The sequence below is a fragment of the Myotis yumanensis genome, unplaced genomic scaffold, assembly GCF_028538775.1.
Source record: "Myotis yumanensis isolate MYYU_CA2020_CCGP unplaced genomic scaffold, mMyoYum1.0.hap1 SCAF_9, whole genome shotgun sequence".
NCBI lineage: Eukaryota > Metazoa > Chordata > Mammalia > Chiroptera > Vespertilionidae > Myotis > Myotis yumanensis.
The window spans coordinates 12,964,262-12,980,317 of record NW_027223760.1 but is presented as its reverse complement, the minus strand read 5'-3'; the positions used below and the strand labels follow the sequence as shown (position 1 = coordinate 12,980,317).

Here is a 16,056-nt window from a genome sequence, read left to right as displayed (position 1 = left end):
TGCACTTGTGAATCTTTGTGCTCAGTGATGAATTTTGTTAAGTCTCATAATAGGAGTAGCCTGATGGATGAAAGTAGTAGCTTGTGCATATTTCTGAAGGTCACGAAACATAAACCTGATGTAAAATCTCTGTCATCTATGATGCAGCAGCAAAAGTCCCACTGAAAATATCAAACGAAGTAATAAAGTTTTCTGTCGGACTATCAGTGCACATGTATACATTAAAAAATAAATGTATTTTTCATCATCATATACTGTGTTTTTGTCGCTCAAATGAATTTTATGATTTCTTCAAGGTTCTTCACATATGTACACCTTAAGAGATATCAAGTAGGTGTAACATGTTCTCAAAAAATTAGGGTTGGCACGCAGAAGAATTCTGAGTCAGAGATTTTGCTGGTTGTGGCACCCACTCACAAAAAGGAGCCCACCCTTGGTATAGGTTATTCTGGTGCTCTGTCCCCCTAGCTCACCAGTTATTTATAATACATTTGACCTCCTATCCATAGAGGATCATTCACTTTCTCCCCTCTCAACAGGCCTTGGGGTTCTCAGAATATTTGGGTCCCTGAGCCAATTTCCACCCCCTCCCCCCATCCCCCACACACAAGCCTTTAAGATCATGCATAAATGTGTGCCCTGTCCTGGAATAGCAGGTTCTTCACTCTTAAAAGCTAGTGTAAAATTCACAGTAGGTTTTTGGTATTTTTTTTTAATTAAAAAAACTCCCAGCCCGGCCAGTGTTGCTCAGTTGATTCAATGTCGTCTCACCTACCAGGAGGTCCATGTTGAATTACTGCTCAGGGCACATGTCAGGGTAGTAGGGGAGCATGTTTCTTTCCCTTCCTCTTTCTGAAATCAATAAAAATAATAAAGAATCAAAAGTCTTTTGAAAAACAAACCACAACAAAAAACCCTTCCTAACTGTTGGACAGCTATCAAGGAGTTTCTGGAGATAAAGAAGAATGTGTGAGCAGTAACTGACCAATTCTTTCCTCCTCAGGACTTTATTTCAGGAAACATACTGGTGGGGCCACTGCTCCATTCACTATCCTGCATCAGCCTCTGTGAATCCCACTGTGGCTCATGTGTGTGCTCCTCCGCTCCCTCCAGCTCAGCCCAGCACCAAACCTACCTACTTCCTTCTGTGTCCAGCACAGATCCTTCGACGCGTGATTCCCAGTGAATGTCCTGGTTCCTCTACTCCTGCAAAGAGAGGAGAGTCATTACTACATCACATTAAGTCAGTGAGAGTTAAATGCCTGAGTGAGTGAAAGAAATTCTGAGTGAACAAGATTGACCTCAATGACCACAGATAACTGCTGGTGGCTTAGCAATATGAGATGCAGAATGGTGCCAACCACACACAGGACAACAGCACAGCGTCCCCCAGTAAAGCAGTGGGGCTGGGAAACAGGCCAGCATGTTTTGTGGCAGAAGAAAGCAAGGGAAAGGCAGAATTCATATTTATGTGTCTGTTTCTAGGAGGGCTTTTTCTGGAGAAAGCAGCCACCTTGGCTAAGGGATACGTTTAGACCTCTCAATGCCACATACAAGCAAAACATGGCACAGACGCTACATGACAAGGATTGTCTAATGAGGATGAGATTTTCTATAAGAATAAAGGGTAAATGGGGACAATTTGGAGTTCTTATCTGAAATGGTTAGGTGGGGTTCTAGGCAGAGTGCAAGGGCCTCCAGTTCCTATGTGGTTATTTGGTTTGCGGATGCTGTTCTCTTGGTGCCTGCCCAAGTGACCTCCCAAAGTTCCTTACTGAGAATGAAAGCAAGTGTTTTTCTCTGTGTTGTCCAGTGAGCCAGCCAATACATAGTGTGTTTAAGGCACAGCTTGGGAATGGGGATCAGTGAGTGTGGGGAATCCAGGAGGTGAGGAACAACAAATGGGATCGTCCTGGAGACTCATTTTCTGTCCCCTTTCAGTAGTTCACCAGATCGCTAGCTCAGCAGGTACCAGCAAGTAATGGAAAAATAGTCCCCTTTTCCAATGAGATAATTTCTTTCATCCAACAGCTTTCATGGTGGTGGTATAGATGTTCCTGCCTCACCTTTCCTATAAGCGTGATGCATTCCATGCAGGCTCCCTCTCCACAGGACCTGTAGCCATGGGACACATGGTCCTACTAAGTCTGGCCTAATCCCCTTCTATGGAAGCTTGGGGATTGAGTAAATTCTGTTACATTCTTTTAAATTTTTTAAAAGATTTTCTTTAAATGTGAGAGAGAACAGAAAGAAGGAGAGAGGAACATCAATATGAGACCAAAACATCCCTTGCATGCCCTCTCTCGGGAATGGAGCCTCCAACCCAGGCGTGTGCCCTGACCATGAATCTAACTGACAACTTTGGGGTGTACAGGCGAACATACAAGCCTCAGAGCCATTCTGGCCAGGGCTATGTTATTCTGATTGGAAGTGTCCCCCCAAAACAACCAAACACTATATTGACACATGTGTCCTCTTTACATGCTGGCTTCAAGGAATTTTATACCCACAATAATCTATAGGTTGTTAGCATGGCTGATATACACAGGAAGACTTGGAGCCTGGAGTCAAGTTCGCAACCATTACAAGGGCATCATTTGTTAACATATGAACAAGCTCAAAGGGTCTCAAGTCTGTCTCACTGAACCCCTGTATCACAGTGTATTGGGCGTTAATTTCTCCACATATGAACCTGTCTATATTTTAATATGGATTTGCGTGTATATACATAAACTTGGAAAGACACACAAAGACTGGTGATGTTAGGTGTTTTTGCTGAAGAAATTGGTTGGCTGTTGGACAGAAGTGGAAGAGTGACTTCTGTACTCTTTGCATTTTTCTTATTTAAAAATTGTGGTAAAATGCCCATACTATAATAGTGACCATCTTAACCCTTTCAAAAACTATATTTTTATTGATTTCAGAGAGGAATGGAGAGGGAGAGATAGAAACATCAATGAAGTGAGAATCAGTGATTGGCTGCCTCCTGCACACCCCCTAGTGGGGATTGAGCCCACAACCCAGGCATGTGTCCTGACTGAACATTGAACTGTAACCTTCTGATTCATAGATTGACTTTCAACTACTGAGCCACACTGACCCAGCCCATCTTAAAAATCTTTTAGTGTACACGTCTGTGACATTAGGTACATTCACAGTGTTGTGCAATGATCACCACCATCCATCCCCAGAACATTTTCATCTTACAAAACTGAAACTCTACCGATGCCTGCTCTCCAGCCCCTGGCAACCACCACTCTCCTTTCTAGTCCTGTGAATTCGACCACTCTGACACCTTATACAAATGGGATCTTACGGTATTTGCCTTTTTGTCGTTGACTTTCTTCACATAGCATAGTGTCCTCCAAGTTCATATTGTAACAAGTGGGAGCACTGAATAATATTCCAGTGTATATAGCATATTTTGTTTATCCTGTCCTCCCTTGTTACCTTTGCTTCTACCTTTTTGCTATTGTGAAGAATGTTGCTATGAATATACTTTTTTTTAATTTGAGAGAGAGGGGAAAGGAGAAGGAGAGAGAGAGAAACATAGATGTGAGAGGAGAACATGGGTCGCATGCCCACTACCGGGGATCAAGCTTGCAACCCAGGTATATCCTCTGACCAGAAATCAAACCAACCACCTTCAGGTGCATGGTAGGACACCCAAGTCACAGAGCTACACCAGCCTGGGCTCTGTTGTTATTCTGATGGTTATTTCCCCCCAAAAAACAACAAAACAGTATATTGACACATTTGTCTTCTTTACATGCTGGGTTCAAGGAATTTTGTGCCCACAAACATCTATAGGTAGTTAGTGGGGCTAATATTATACAGAGGAAGACTTGGAGCTTGGACTCAAGTCCCCAACCATTACAAGGGCATCATTGGTTAATATTTGAGCTCAGAGAGTCTGAAGTCCGTCTCACTGAACCCCTGTATCACAGTGTATTAGGCCTCAGTTCCTCCTCATATGCACCTGTCTACATGTATGTATGGATTTGCTTGTATAGACATTGATTCTGGAAAGATACACAAAGACTGGTGATGTTAGGTGTTTTGGGTGAAGGAATTGGATGGATGTTAAGACAGAAGTGGAAGGGTGACTTCTGTACTTTTTATGTTTTTACTAGAGGCCCAATGCATGAAAATTGTGGTAAAATGCACATACCCTAAAATTTACCATCTTAACCTTTTAAAAATATATTTTTATTGATTTCAGAGAGGAGTGGAGAGGAAGAGAGAGAGAGAGAGAGAGAGAGAGAGAGAGAGAGAGAAGAGGAAACATCAGTGAGAAAGAATCCTGATCGGCTGCCTCCTGCACACCTCCTACTTGGGATTGAACCTAGGTATGTGCCCTGACTGGTAACAAAAGGTATTTGCTACAAAGCTGGAGCACATTCTGGGGAAATAGCCTAGAGACTTCAGAAACAAAAGGATCTAACATAGATTCTTTAGTTGCTTGTGTTGCTATGTAGCAAAATCTTTCATTTCTGCAAATTTAGCAGGGTATGGAATGTAAATATATAAAACTGTATGGGGTTTTTCCAGGCTAATATGCAAACTGTCTCCTCCAGAGTTCGACTGGGAGACCGTAAGTTCGATGGCTCAGTATGATGTGCGCTACAACCAGGGGGCAGCATGGAAGGAAGGAAGGTCCCACCTGGCAGCCAGGGGAGGGAGGCCCTCCCCACCCACCCCGCCCCCCTGCAACTCTCCCCCCCTTCTTCCCTTCTCCCCCTTCCCCCCAGCATCTGCTAGGCAGCCTACCCATGCATGACTTTCATGTACTGGGCCTCTAGTATAAATAAATAAATAGTATGTCTCCAAATTAATATTAAAAGGCAAATACTCATAACAGCAACAGGGAGGCATCAGTCTGGACAGCATGCACATTTCCCTCTAGAGCAGTGATTCTCTACCTTCCTAATGCCGAAACCCTTTAATACAGTTCCTCATGTTGTGGTGACCCCCAATCATAAAATTATTTTCGTTGCTACTTCCTAACTGTAATTTTGCTAAGGTTATGAATCATAATGTAAATATCTGATATGCAGGATGTATTTTCATTGCATAGTGATTAATCACAAAACAAGATGTAATTACATATGTGTTTTCCGATGGTCTTAGGTGACCCCTGTGAAAGGGTCCTTCAACCCCCAGTTTGAGAACCGCTGCTTTAGTGCATCAGTGAGGCTCATTCAGTTCTAGGCTCCTGGGAGGTGCAGCTCAGGTGACCACGCTGCTCCAGGCCTGTGGTACCTGTTGCTTGTCAACCATGGGTTCCAGCAGTCACCTAGAAAATTGGAGGATAGGACTTAGGGCTTCAAGACGGTCCAGAGTGAGGCCCCAGCAATTCCCTAGGGCCTCATTCCTGCCCGCACCAGGCGGCCAGCTTCAACTTGAATGGACACTGGGACAGGACACCCAGGCAGCGCTGGCCCCGCCCCCTCCCACCTGCCAGTCCACCCAGGCAGCGCTGGCCCCGCCCCTCCCACCTGCCAGTCCACCCAGGCAGCGCTGGCCCCGCCCCCTCCCACCTGCCAGTCCACCCAGGCAGCGCTGGCCCCGCCCCCACCCACGTGAGGACCCATCTAGGGTTCCGCTCTCCTGGTGGCACTTCCGCTCCCCTGGCGGCGCTTCCCCGGCAGGACCAGGTGGCTGAGGTGGGGGCCTAGATGATTTGGGGCGGGGGGGCGGCGGGGGCAGCAGTAACCCCAGGTAGCAGCCGCCAGCTCCTCCCCCACCTCTCCCGACCCGACCCCCAGCGCCTGGGGCCATAAGGGGCTCCCTGGCTCAGACCCAATGCTGTGTGGTGTACGTTGACCACGAAGGAGAAGAGGACAACGAAGCCGGGAAGCAGAGGAGGCCCTGGATTCCGAGGACGCCAAGGAAGAGGACAGCGCAGCCAGTGGCTGCAGGGAAAGCGGCTAAAGGAGGCACAGCGCCTACAGCTACCCACCCAGTCCATGGCTGCGGGCTCCTGCCCGCCTCCTCTGCCCTCACCCGAGCTCTCCCAAACCCGAACCCCAACCTCCACTCCCCTGACTGAGGGGAAATGACAGGGCACATCGAGTGACACTCACACACAACAGAAACACACACAGCACAACAGAACAGCACACCTACATCTACTCTCTCTTACTGGCTTCCTTTACTCAGATGATTACTTTAAGACTAGAGGCCTCATGCACGAAATGTGTGCACTGGAGTGGGGTCTCTCAGCCCAGCTCTCGGGGGAAGCCCAACTGATGGCTCCCTGTAGGAAGCGGGCCTAAGCCAGCACTCAGACATCCTTAGCACTGCTTTGGATGCAGATGAGGCTGCAGCCACCACCATTGCACTCACCAGCCATGAGCCCAGCTTCTGGCTGAGAGGCGCTCCCCCTGTGCCACCAACTGACCACCAGGGGCCAGTTCCTGTGTTTAGCGTCTACCCTCTGGTGGTCAGTGTGCATCATAGTCACCAGTCATTTCGTCATTCAGTCGTTTTGCATATTAGCCTTTTATTATGCAGGATTAGTCCATCTTGTTTTGCATATCAATAATTCATTTTTATTGCTGAATAGTATTCCATTAATAATGGATATATCAGTATATTTCAACACTGATGGCTATTTGAGTTGTTCCAATTTTTGACTTACAAAGAAAGCTATTATGAATATTTATGTACAAGTCTGTTTATGGAAATATACTTCTATTTCTCTTGGTAAATACCTGAAAGTGGAATGGCTGGGTCATACAGTAGGTGTCTGTTTAACCTTAAAAAAAACTATTTTCCAAGTAACTCCTTTGTCACTAATATAATTCTGTATGTTTCCATTTATAGTATCTTACCTAACCATTTGGCCTGCTGCCTCTGCCAATTTAAAAATCATATTGAGGTCTTGCCAAGACAGTGAAACTGCATTGTGAGTCTGAATGTGTGACCAACACACCTTGTGATGAGTCTGAAATGCCCGATGATAGACTTTTTTTTTTTTTTATTTTATGTTTTCACTAGAGGCCCTGTGCACAAAATTGTGCACGGGCAGGGAGTCCCTCAGCTTGGCGTGCACCCTCTCCAATCCAGGACATCCCTCTTGCAATCCGGGACCACTGGCTCCTAACTGATCAAGTGCCTGCCTGCCCGATTGCTCCTACCCATTCTACCTGCCGTCCTGATCGCCCCTAACTGCCCTTCCCTGCTGGCCTGATTACTCCTAACTGCCTTTGCCTCATTCCCTGCCACCCTGGCTTTTTCTGGAAGATGTCCGGTCTGATTAGCATATTACCCTTTTATTAGTATAATTTCTTTATTTGCAATCAATGACGATACATTTTAAGCAAATAAAGTAACTGTATTATTTCTATTCATTTATTCAGAGTTCAACTCTAAATTATTAAGAACTACTCCTTGCTAAGAGTCTGATGAAGGGAAGGGTATTTCTATTAATGGGCACATCCTGTGTGTTGTGCTCTCTGCCGGGTGCTTTGCTTCCAAAAGAGAAATTGTTCATTAGTGTGTCACAGTTTGTAAACTCTTTTGTATGCATTAGGTTTCAATTGCCCTTTGCAGAGTAGACAGATGAAGATACATTTTTATTTTGTTTGTTTTTGCAAGTTTATGAAAAGAGTACAAATGATGCTGTTTTATGTAAGTTTTATTTGGAACCTGAGAGTTTTTGGATCCATCACCAGAAGCTGCTACCCAGCCCTTCTATGGCATGGGAGGGCTCTTTCTTTTTAGACTGTGCACCTCTGAACTTGCTCTGAAGCACAAGGTTTTCTATCCACCAAACAGTCGTGTGCTTTTAAGTATTTTTCTATACATTAGGTTTATTGGCAGCTACTTGATAACTTCCCAAATGTGTTTTCATGCCCAGATAGCTTAAATACAGGTTTCCATCGTGACCTGGGGCACATCAGAAATAATACTGCTGTGCTACTTACATGAAGTCAGTTTAGCTTCTTTTTCAAAACAATGTTTTGACCAATTATATTACTCCCTTCTGCCCCAACAGTGGGCAGAATAGGCATTTTAATCTGCTTTTAAGGTGAGTAAAAACAAGATCAGAAAGGGCTAAGAGCTGTCACCTAGAGCCCAGGTCTCCAGCTCCCAGTTTTGGACTTTCCACAAGACCATCCATGCTCCTCTTTCCCCGAACGTTACCCCCTTCTCTGACCCTTATCATCACCAGCAACACTTTCAATTCTTCTGGAAAATAAACCCAGCTGCTCAATGGTACACTTGACCTTCACACAGTCAGAATCTTTAGATGGTTCCCTAAGTAAAGCTGAAAATATAAGAAATTACATGAAATGATAGCAAAGTAGGCAACTGACAAAAGTTGTTTCTCCCGTTCTGTATTTTAGGACCCCAAAAATTATTTCATAGATCTATTGAACACTAGAGGTTCAGTGCATGAAATTTGCACATGAGGGATCCCCTCAGCCCAGCCTGCACCCTCTCCAATCCGGGACCACTTGGAGGATGTCTGACTCACAATATGGGACCACTGACTCCTAACTCCTCATCTGCCTGCCTGCCTGCCTGCCTGATCAGCCCTAACTGCCCCCCCTGCTGGCCAAGTCACCCACAACTGCCCCTCCTGCCAGCCTAGTTGCCCCCAACTGCTCTTCCCCTGCCAGCCTGGTTGCCCCTAACTGCCGCTGTGCTGGCCTGGTCACCACTTACTGCCCCCCACCCCCCGCCCCCCCCCCTTGTGCCGGCCTGGTTGCCCACAACTGCCCCCCCCCCCCCACCACTGTGGGTCTCGTTGCCCCATGCACCATGCTGCTTGGTTGTTTTGTCACCCCGCACTAACTCCCTGTGGGCCTGGTCACCGCATGCAGCCTGCTGCTCGATCATTTGGTTGCCCCTCACTAATCCCCCTGCCAGCCTAGTTGCCTCACACAGGCTGTTTGGTCGCCTGTTCAGTTGCGATGGTTGCTTAGGCTTTTATATATATAGGAGATTCTACAGTGGTACACAACCTGGCAAGTCTCTTAACATACATCCCGAGTACCTGCCTAAATCTTAAGCACAGAGTGAGGGTAGACATATTGTTTTTTCTGTATAGAGCCATCTGTTATGGGGCTGGCATATGTGAAGGCAGGGCCCAAGTGAGGAATAGGTGAGTTAGTGCAAGAAGGGTGGGTCCAGAAGAGGACGTGTTAGCCGTGGGTGTTAATCGTGGTCATCTGTGATGGTAGCAAGGACACAAGCATCCTGAAGAGTGGAGAGAGGAAGGCTCAGGCCCCCTCTGCATCTGAAGCAGGACAGGATGGATGCGTGAATGTGAGTTCACAGTAGATCTGCAGAGTGTCTAACTGAGTGGGTCTTCCAGCCCTGGCTTTCCTCCAGTAACTGGCTGTTGGCCCTTGGGGACCAATGGTATAGTCCTAAATATAGTCACCATATGTCATGCTAGGGAATGTTCTAAGTAACCACTTTAAAAAAAGAGACAGTTTCTCCTTTTGTTGTGTCAACAATCATAGATGTAAGTTGGGGTTTATTTTTCTCCTCTCCAAATGGCACTCAAATATTTGCTGAGTCCCTATATATTGGACTGGGATGTAGGCTCTGGACTGACAAATAGCTGTCCCGTGAGTCTTTCAATATCAGATGTGATTTCTTCTTTTTTGACAGATGAAGAACTCCTATTAGAAGGAACTGTCATCAAAGCATTACAAGGCCGACAGAACACCAGCACTGAGCTGACCATTGAGTCAGAGAGGGCATCCTCTATCAAAAATAGCTACACTTCCTCATTTCTTATGAGTGAGCTGCTAGACTCTAATAAATTCCTGAATGAATCTCCAGAGTGAACCCCATCCTCAGGCATATTAATAAAGCACTAGTGGCTCAGTGCATGAAATTCGTGTGTGTGTGTGGGGGGGGGAGGGGTTGTCCCTCAGCCTGGCATGCATCCTCTCCAATCTGGGACACCTCGGGGGATGTCGGACATACCTCTCACGATCCGGGACCACTGGCTCCTAACCACTCACCTGCCTGCCTGCCTGATTGCCTCTAACCGCTTCTGCCTGCCCGCCTGATCGCACCCTAACCGCTCCCCTGCCAGCCCAATTGATGTCTAACTGCTGCCCTGACAGCCTGATCGCCCCCAGCTGCCCTCCCCTGCCGGCCCAATCGCCCCCAGCTGCCCTCTGCTATAGCGACCCGCCTCCTCCACTGGGATCCGCCTACTTTACTTGAGGTGGCGGAGATGCCCATACTGGCCTCTTCCGCACCATGTGGAGCAATGGGACCCCTAGGCCTCACCACATGGAGCGGCCACTGGGCACCGCCTGCGTGGTGCATGTGGCCATCTTGTGGTGGCCATCTTGTGATGATGTCGCATGCAAGGTCGTGAGGACCACCTAGGCCAGGGGTGGGCAACCCCTGACACGGATGCCATGTTTGGCTGAACCATATGTTTGGCAGCAAGAAACGCAAGAAGGGGGAGTGGAAGTCTCAGGAGGAGGAATTGTTCCTAAAAACGTAAGTAATTGGGAACACTTAGAGTTCTTATCTAAAATGAGGAAATAATGAATAGTTATAATGAGTTATAATAATGAGTAACTTTTGCTGGCACCTGAGACCCTCTGTTATAAGCTTCCATTTACAATTTTTTTCTTAATATCGACTTTTTTACTTTTCAGATAAATTCAGTGTGGGTACATCTTAGATAAATAAATAACTTTACATAACAAGTTATCATAAAGACCATAGACATGGATTGACAAGAGAGGGGGAGAGCAATTTCTATGCCTCTGCCTTAACTGTCTCTTCCTTCCTAGATCCGACTAGTGTTTTGGTTTCATCCACATACACTTGTGAATCTTTCTTCTCAGTGATGAATTTTGTTAAGTCTCATAATAGGAGTAGCCTGACGGATGAAAGTAGTAGCTTGTGCATATCTCTGAAGGTCACAAAATATAAACCTGATGTAATTTCTCTGTCATCAGTGATGCAGCAGCAAAAGTCCCACTGATAATATCAAATGGAGTCATAAAGTTTTCTGTTGGACTTGCAGTGTACATGTATACATTAAAAAATAAATGTATTTTTCATCATCATATACTGTGTTTTTGTCGCTCAAATGAATTTTATTATTTCTTCAAATTTCTTTTTATTAAAATATATTGATTTTTTACAGGGAGGAAGGGAGAGGGATAGAGAGTTAGAAACATCGATGAGTGAGAAACCTTGATCAGCTGCCTCCTGCACACCCCCCACTGGGGATGTGCCTGCAACCGAGGCACATGCCCTTGACCAGAATCGAACCCGGGACCCTTTGGTCCACAGGCCATCGCTCTAGCCACTGAGCCAAATCGGTCAGGTCTCTTCAAGTTTCTTCACATATGTACACCTTAAGAGATATCAAGTAGGCCTAACATGTTCTCAAAAAATTAGGGTTGGCACGCAGAAGAATTTTGAGTCAGAGATTTTGCTGGTTTGGGCATGCACTCACAAAAAGGCTGCCCACCCTTGACCTAGGCTTTTATTAGTATAGTTAATAAAGCATGTATTTGAAATGTATCAATTCATAGCTAACTCTAGCCTTGAGGTAAGGAATTATAGTGTAAATAGTCAAGTATTTATATGCAAATAACAAGGGCCATAGGCAAGACAAACAGGGCTGAAGCTGGAATCCCTGGGGAAGACAATACTTCCTCAAGCAGCAGTGTGGTCCAACCAGGTGAAGAGGTCTTCTCTCCCTTGTTTCCCCAAGACACTCAGTCCCTGAGAACTGGCAGACACCTCCTCCCCCAGGGGTATAGGCTACTCAGGTGCTCTGTCCCCCTGGCTCACCAGTTATTTATAACATATTTAACCTATCTGTACCGGATCATTCACTTTCGCCCCTCTCAACAGATCTTGGGGTTGTCAGAATATTTGGGTCCCTGAGCCTATTTGCCCCCCAAGCTTTTAAGATCATACACAAATGTGTGCCCTGTCCTGGTATAGCAGGATCTTCACCCTTAAAAGCTAGTGTAAAATTCTCAGTAGGTTTTGGTATTTTTTTTAAATTAAACTCCCAGCCCAGCTGGTGTGGCTCAGTTGATTCAATGTTGTATCGTTTACCAGGAGTCCATGGTTGGATTACTGGTCAGGGCACATGTCAGGGTAGTAGGGGAGCATGTTTCTTTCCCTTCTTCTCTCTGAAATCAATAAAAATAATAAAGAATCAAAAGTCTTTTGAAAAACAAACCACAACAGAAACCCCTCTAACCTGTTGGATAGCTACCAGGGAATTGCTGAAGATACAGGGTAAAGAAAAATGTGTGAGCAGTAACCATCCAACTTCCTTCTGTATCCAACACAGATCCTTGGCTGCATGACACCAAGTGATAATGGTTCCTCCACTCTTGCAAAGAGAGGAGAGTCATTACGAAATCACATTAAGTCATGAGATTTAAATGCCTGTGTAAGTAAAAGAAATTCTGAGTGAACAAGATTTAATAATTGACCTAAATGACCACAGATAAATGCTGCTGGCTTAACAATATGAGATGCAGAATGGTACCAACCACACACAGGACAATAGCACAGCGTCCCCCAGTAGAGCAGTGGGAATGGGAAACAGCCCAGCATGTTTTGTGGCAGGAGAAAGCAGGAGAAATGCAGATTTCATATTTATGTGTCTTTTTCTAGGAGGGCTTATGCTGGAGAAAGTGGCCGCCTTGGCTAAGGGATACATTTAGACCTCTCAACGCCACATATAAGCAAAACATGGCACAGAGGCTATACAACAAGGATTGTCTAATGAGGATGAGATTTTCAATATGAATAAAGGGTAAATGAATAGGGACAATTTGGAATTCTTATCTGAAGTGGTTAGGTGGTGTTCTAGGCAGAGTGCAAGGGCCTCTAGTTCCTACGTGGTTAATTAGTTTGCTGATGTTGTTCTCTTGATGCCTGCTTAAGTTACCTCCCAAAGATCCTTACTGAGAATGAAAGCAAGTGTTTTTCTCTGGGTTGACCAGTGACCCAGAAAATACATAGTGTGTTTAAGGCACAGCCTGGGAATGGGGATCAGTGAGGTGTGGGGAATCCAGGAGGTGAGGAGAAACAAATGGGATCGTCCTGGAGACTCATTTCCCATCCCCTTTCAGTAGCTCACCAGATCGCTAGCTCAGCAGGTACCAGCACGTAATGGAAAAAGAGCCCCCTGTTCTGATGAGATAATTTTTTTTCATCCAACAGCTTTCATGGTGGTGGTATAGATGTCCCTGCCTCACCTTCCCTATAAGTGTGATGCATTCCATGCAGGCTCCCTCTCCACAGGACCTGTAGCCATACGACACATGGTCCAACTAAGTCTGGCCTAATCCCCTTCTATGGAAACATAGGGATTGAGTAAATTCTGCTTTGTTCTTTTAAATTGCTTAAAAGATATGTGAAAAATGTGAGAGAGATAAGGGAAAGAAGAGGGAGAAAGAAACATCAACATGAGAGCAATACATTGATTGCATGGCCCCAGCCTCGTATTGAGCCTGCAACCCAGGCGTTTGCCCTGACCAGGAATCCAACATACAACTTTTTGAGTACAGGAGAACATACAAGCCCCAGAGCCACTCTGGCCAGGGCTCTGTTATTTTGATTGGAAGTCCCTCTTCCCCCAAATAAGCAACACTATATTGACACATGTGTCCTCTTTACATGCTGGGTTCAAGGAATTTTATGCCCACAAAAATCTATAGGATGTTAGCGTGGCTGATATTATACGGAGCAAGACTTAGAGCATGGAGTCAAGTCCCCAACCATTATAAGGGCATCATTCGTTAATATAAGAGCTCAAAGGGTCTCAAGTCTGTCTCACTGAACCCCTGTATCACAGTGTATTAGGCGTTAATTCCTCCTCATATGAACCTGTCTATATCTTCTTATGGATTTGCGTGTATATACATAGACTCTGGAAAGACACACAAAGACTGGTGATGTTAGGTGTTTTGGGTGAAGAAATTGGATGGCTGTTGGACAGAAGTGGAAGAGTGACTTCTGTACTCTTTGCATTTTTCTTATTTAAAAATTGTGGTAAAATGCCCATACTATAATAGTGACCATCTTAACCCTTTTAAAAACTGTATTTTTGGTTGATTTCAGAGAGGAATGGAGAGGGAGAGATAGAAACATCAGTGAAGAGAGAATCAGTGATCAGCTGCCTCCTGCACACACCCTAGTGGGGATTGAGCCCACAACCCACGCATGTGCCTTCACTGGGCATTGAACTGAGACCTCCTGATTCATAGACTTTCAACCACTGAGCCACACTGACCCGGCCCATCTTAACAATCTTTTAGTGTACACGTCTGTGACATTGAGTACATTCACAGTGTTGTGCAATGATCACCACCATCCATCTCCAGAACATTTTCATCTTGCAAAACGGAAACTCTACCCATGCCTGCTCTCCAGCCCCTGGCAACCACCACTCTCCTTTCTAGTCCTGTGAATTCGACCACTCTGACACCTTATACAAATGGGATCATATGGTATTTGCCTTGTTGTCTTTGACTTTCTTCACATAGCATAGTTTCCTCCAAGTTCATATTGTAGCAAGTGGGGGCACTGAATAATATTCCAGTGTATATACCATATTTTGTTTATTCTGTCCTCCCTTGTTACCTTTGCTTCTACCTTTTTGCTATTGTGAAGAATGTTGCTATGAATATGGGGGTACCAATATCTCTTCGAGATCCTTGTATCTTTACATTTTTAAAGCATATGAATGTGCTGCTTATTTGAAAAAAAAAAAACCCACAATAAATTAAAAATCCCGAGTAAAATACAAATCAATAGGAATGAAAGTTGTATTTTTTTCTCCCCCATCCTCGTCAGAAGCCCCTAGGCAGCCCTTGAGCCTCCCAAGGATCATTTTACTTGGGGGTCAGGGTGGAGCCTGGAAGTACAAAAAGGGTTTGTCTCCCCCCCCCCCCCCCCAACCACCCTTGTAGGGTAACAGCTGGGGACCCTAAGGGGCCTGCACTGAGGGTCCAGTGCTGCATTGTCCTTGCCTGCCTGCTGCCCACCCTCCTGCCAGACCATTGGCCTGGACACATTCCTGTGCGCTGCCTGCTGCACTGCCAGTGACTCAAGGCCCAGGAAACCTGGGAATGCCTGGCCTTGCCCTGGAGTCCTGCAGCTGCTGGTTTTCTCATTTAGAAACTCCTTTGCTTCCTCTGCTCCAAACAGCCCCAGCGTTGGAGGGAAAGAGGTTTAGAACAGAAACCAAGGCTTCCCACAATTGGTTCTGACAGTTTTATCTCCCACGTAAGTCAAGGCAGATAGATATTCCCCCTTTACCCAGTGGTCTTGTTATAACATCTATCACAATGTATCAGGTCACCTTCTAAAAACCTTTCAATGCATATCACTGCAGACTTTATCCAAGTGTCTATGCGCCTTTCATAATCTGGCTGCTGGCTTCCTATTGTACCTGGTCCGCTCCACTCTGCACCTCACCCCACTGAACATTTCAGTTCTCCAGCTACGAGAAGCGCCTTCGGCTCCTCTACTGCCCTGGGCACTCCCCCACCGAGCACCTTTGCACTTGGCTGGGCACTACGCCTGTCCTGCTCTCCGTGGCTGGTGCCTCTCAGATGTCATCTTCTTGGAGACCCTTCCCTCCCACACGTCCAGTAAGCCCTCCAGTCACTCCAGTCACCACCCGCCCGCCTCACCTCACTCTGCCTGTCATGACTTTCACCTAATTTATAACCCAGGGTTACCTTGTCGGTGTGTATCACCCGACTTCTGTACAGCTCTGCTCTGCAGCGGGGGTGGGGCTGGGGTGGGAGTAGGCGGGTGGTGGGAGCGCTGAGGGGACCCGCGCGGGGATGACCCCGCGCGGACCAGCGCTTGACGGCACGGCCAAAGGATTACATCTTTAGTGGTCATTTCTCAGAGTCAGGAAGTGGAAACATTTCTAAAAATTCAGCAGTTAGTGCTAACTCCCTAGCACTCCATAGTCTGTTTTGGGAAGAATGAATCTGCAGGCTAAGAATCCCGGAGTGGGCGGGGCCAAGGAGAGGTCAGGTGCCGAGCTGGCCCCGCCCCTCGCACAGCCTG

General features: G+C 46.1%; 1 long non-coding RNA gene across 3 annotated transcripts; it reads right to left on the bottom strand.

The window, feature by feature from the left end:
* Window positions 1-620: 620 nt before the first annotated feature.
* Window positions 621-15,975, bottom strand: LOC139016147 (uncharacterized). 3 transcript variants are annotated; one of them, XR_011472632.1, is made up of 4 exons: window positions 15,717-15,975; window positions 5,107-5,296; window positions 1,136-1,206; window positions 621-852 (listed from the first exon to the last, which is right to left on the bottom strand). It is a non-coding gene; the product is annotated as an uncharacterized lncRNA (long non-coding RNA). The 3 variants fall into 3 exon arrangements; XR_011472633.1 differs by lacking the exon at window positions 15,717-15,975 and adding an exon at window positions 12,070-12,148; XR_011472634.1 differs by lacking the exon at window positions 5,107-5,296.
* Window positions 15,976-16,056: the final 81 nt, after the last annotated feature.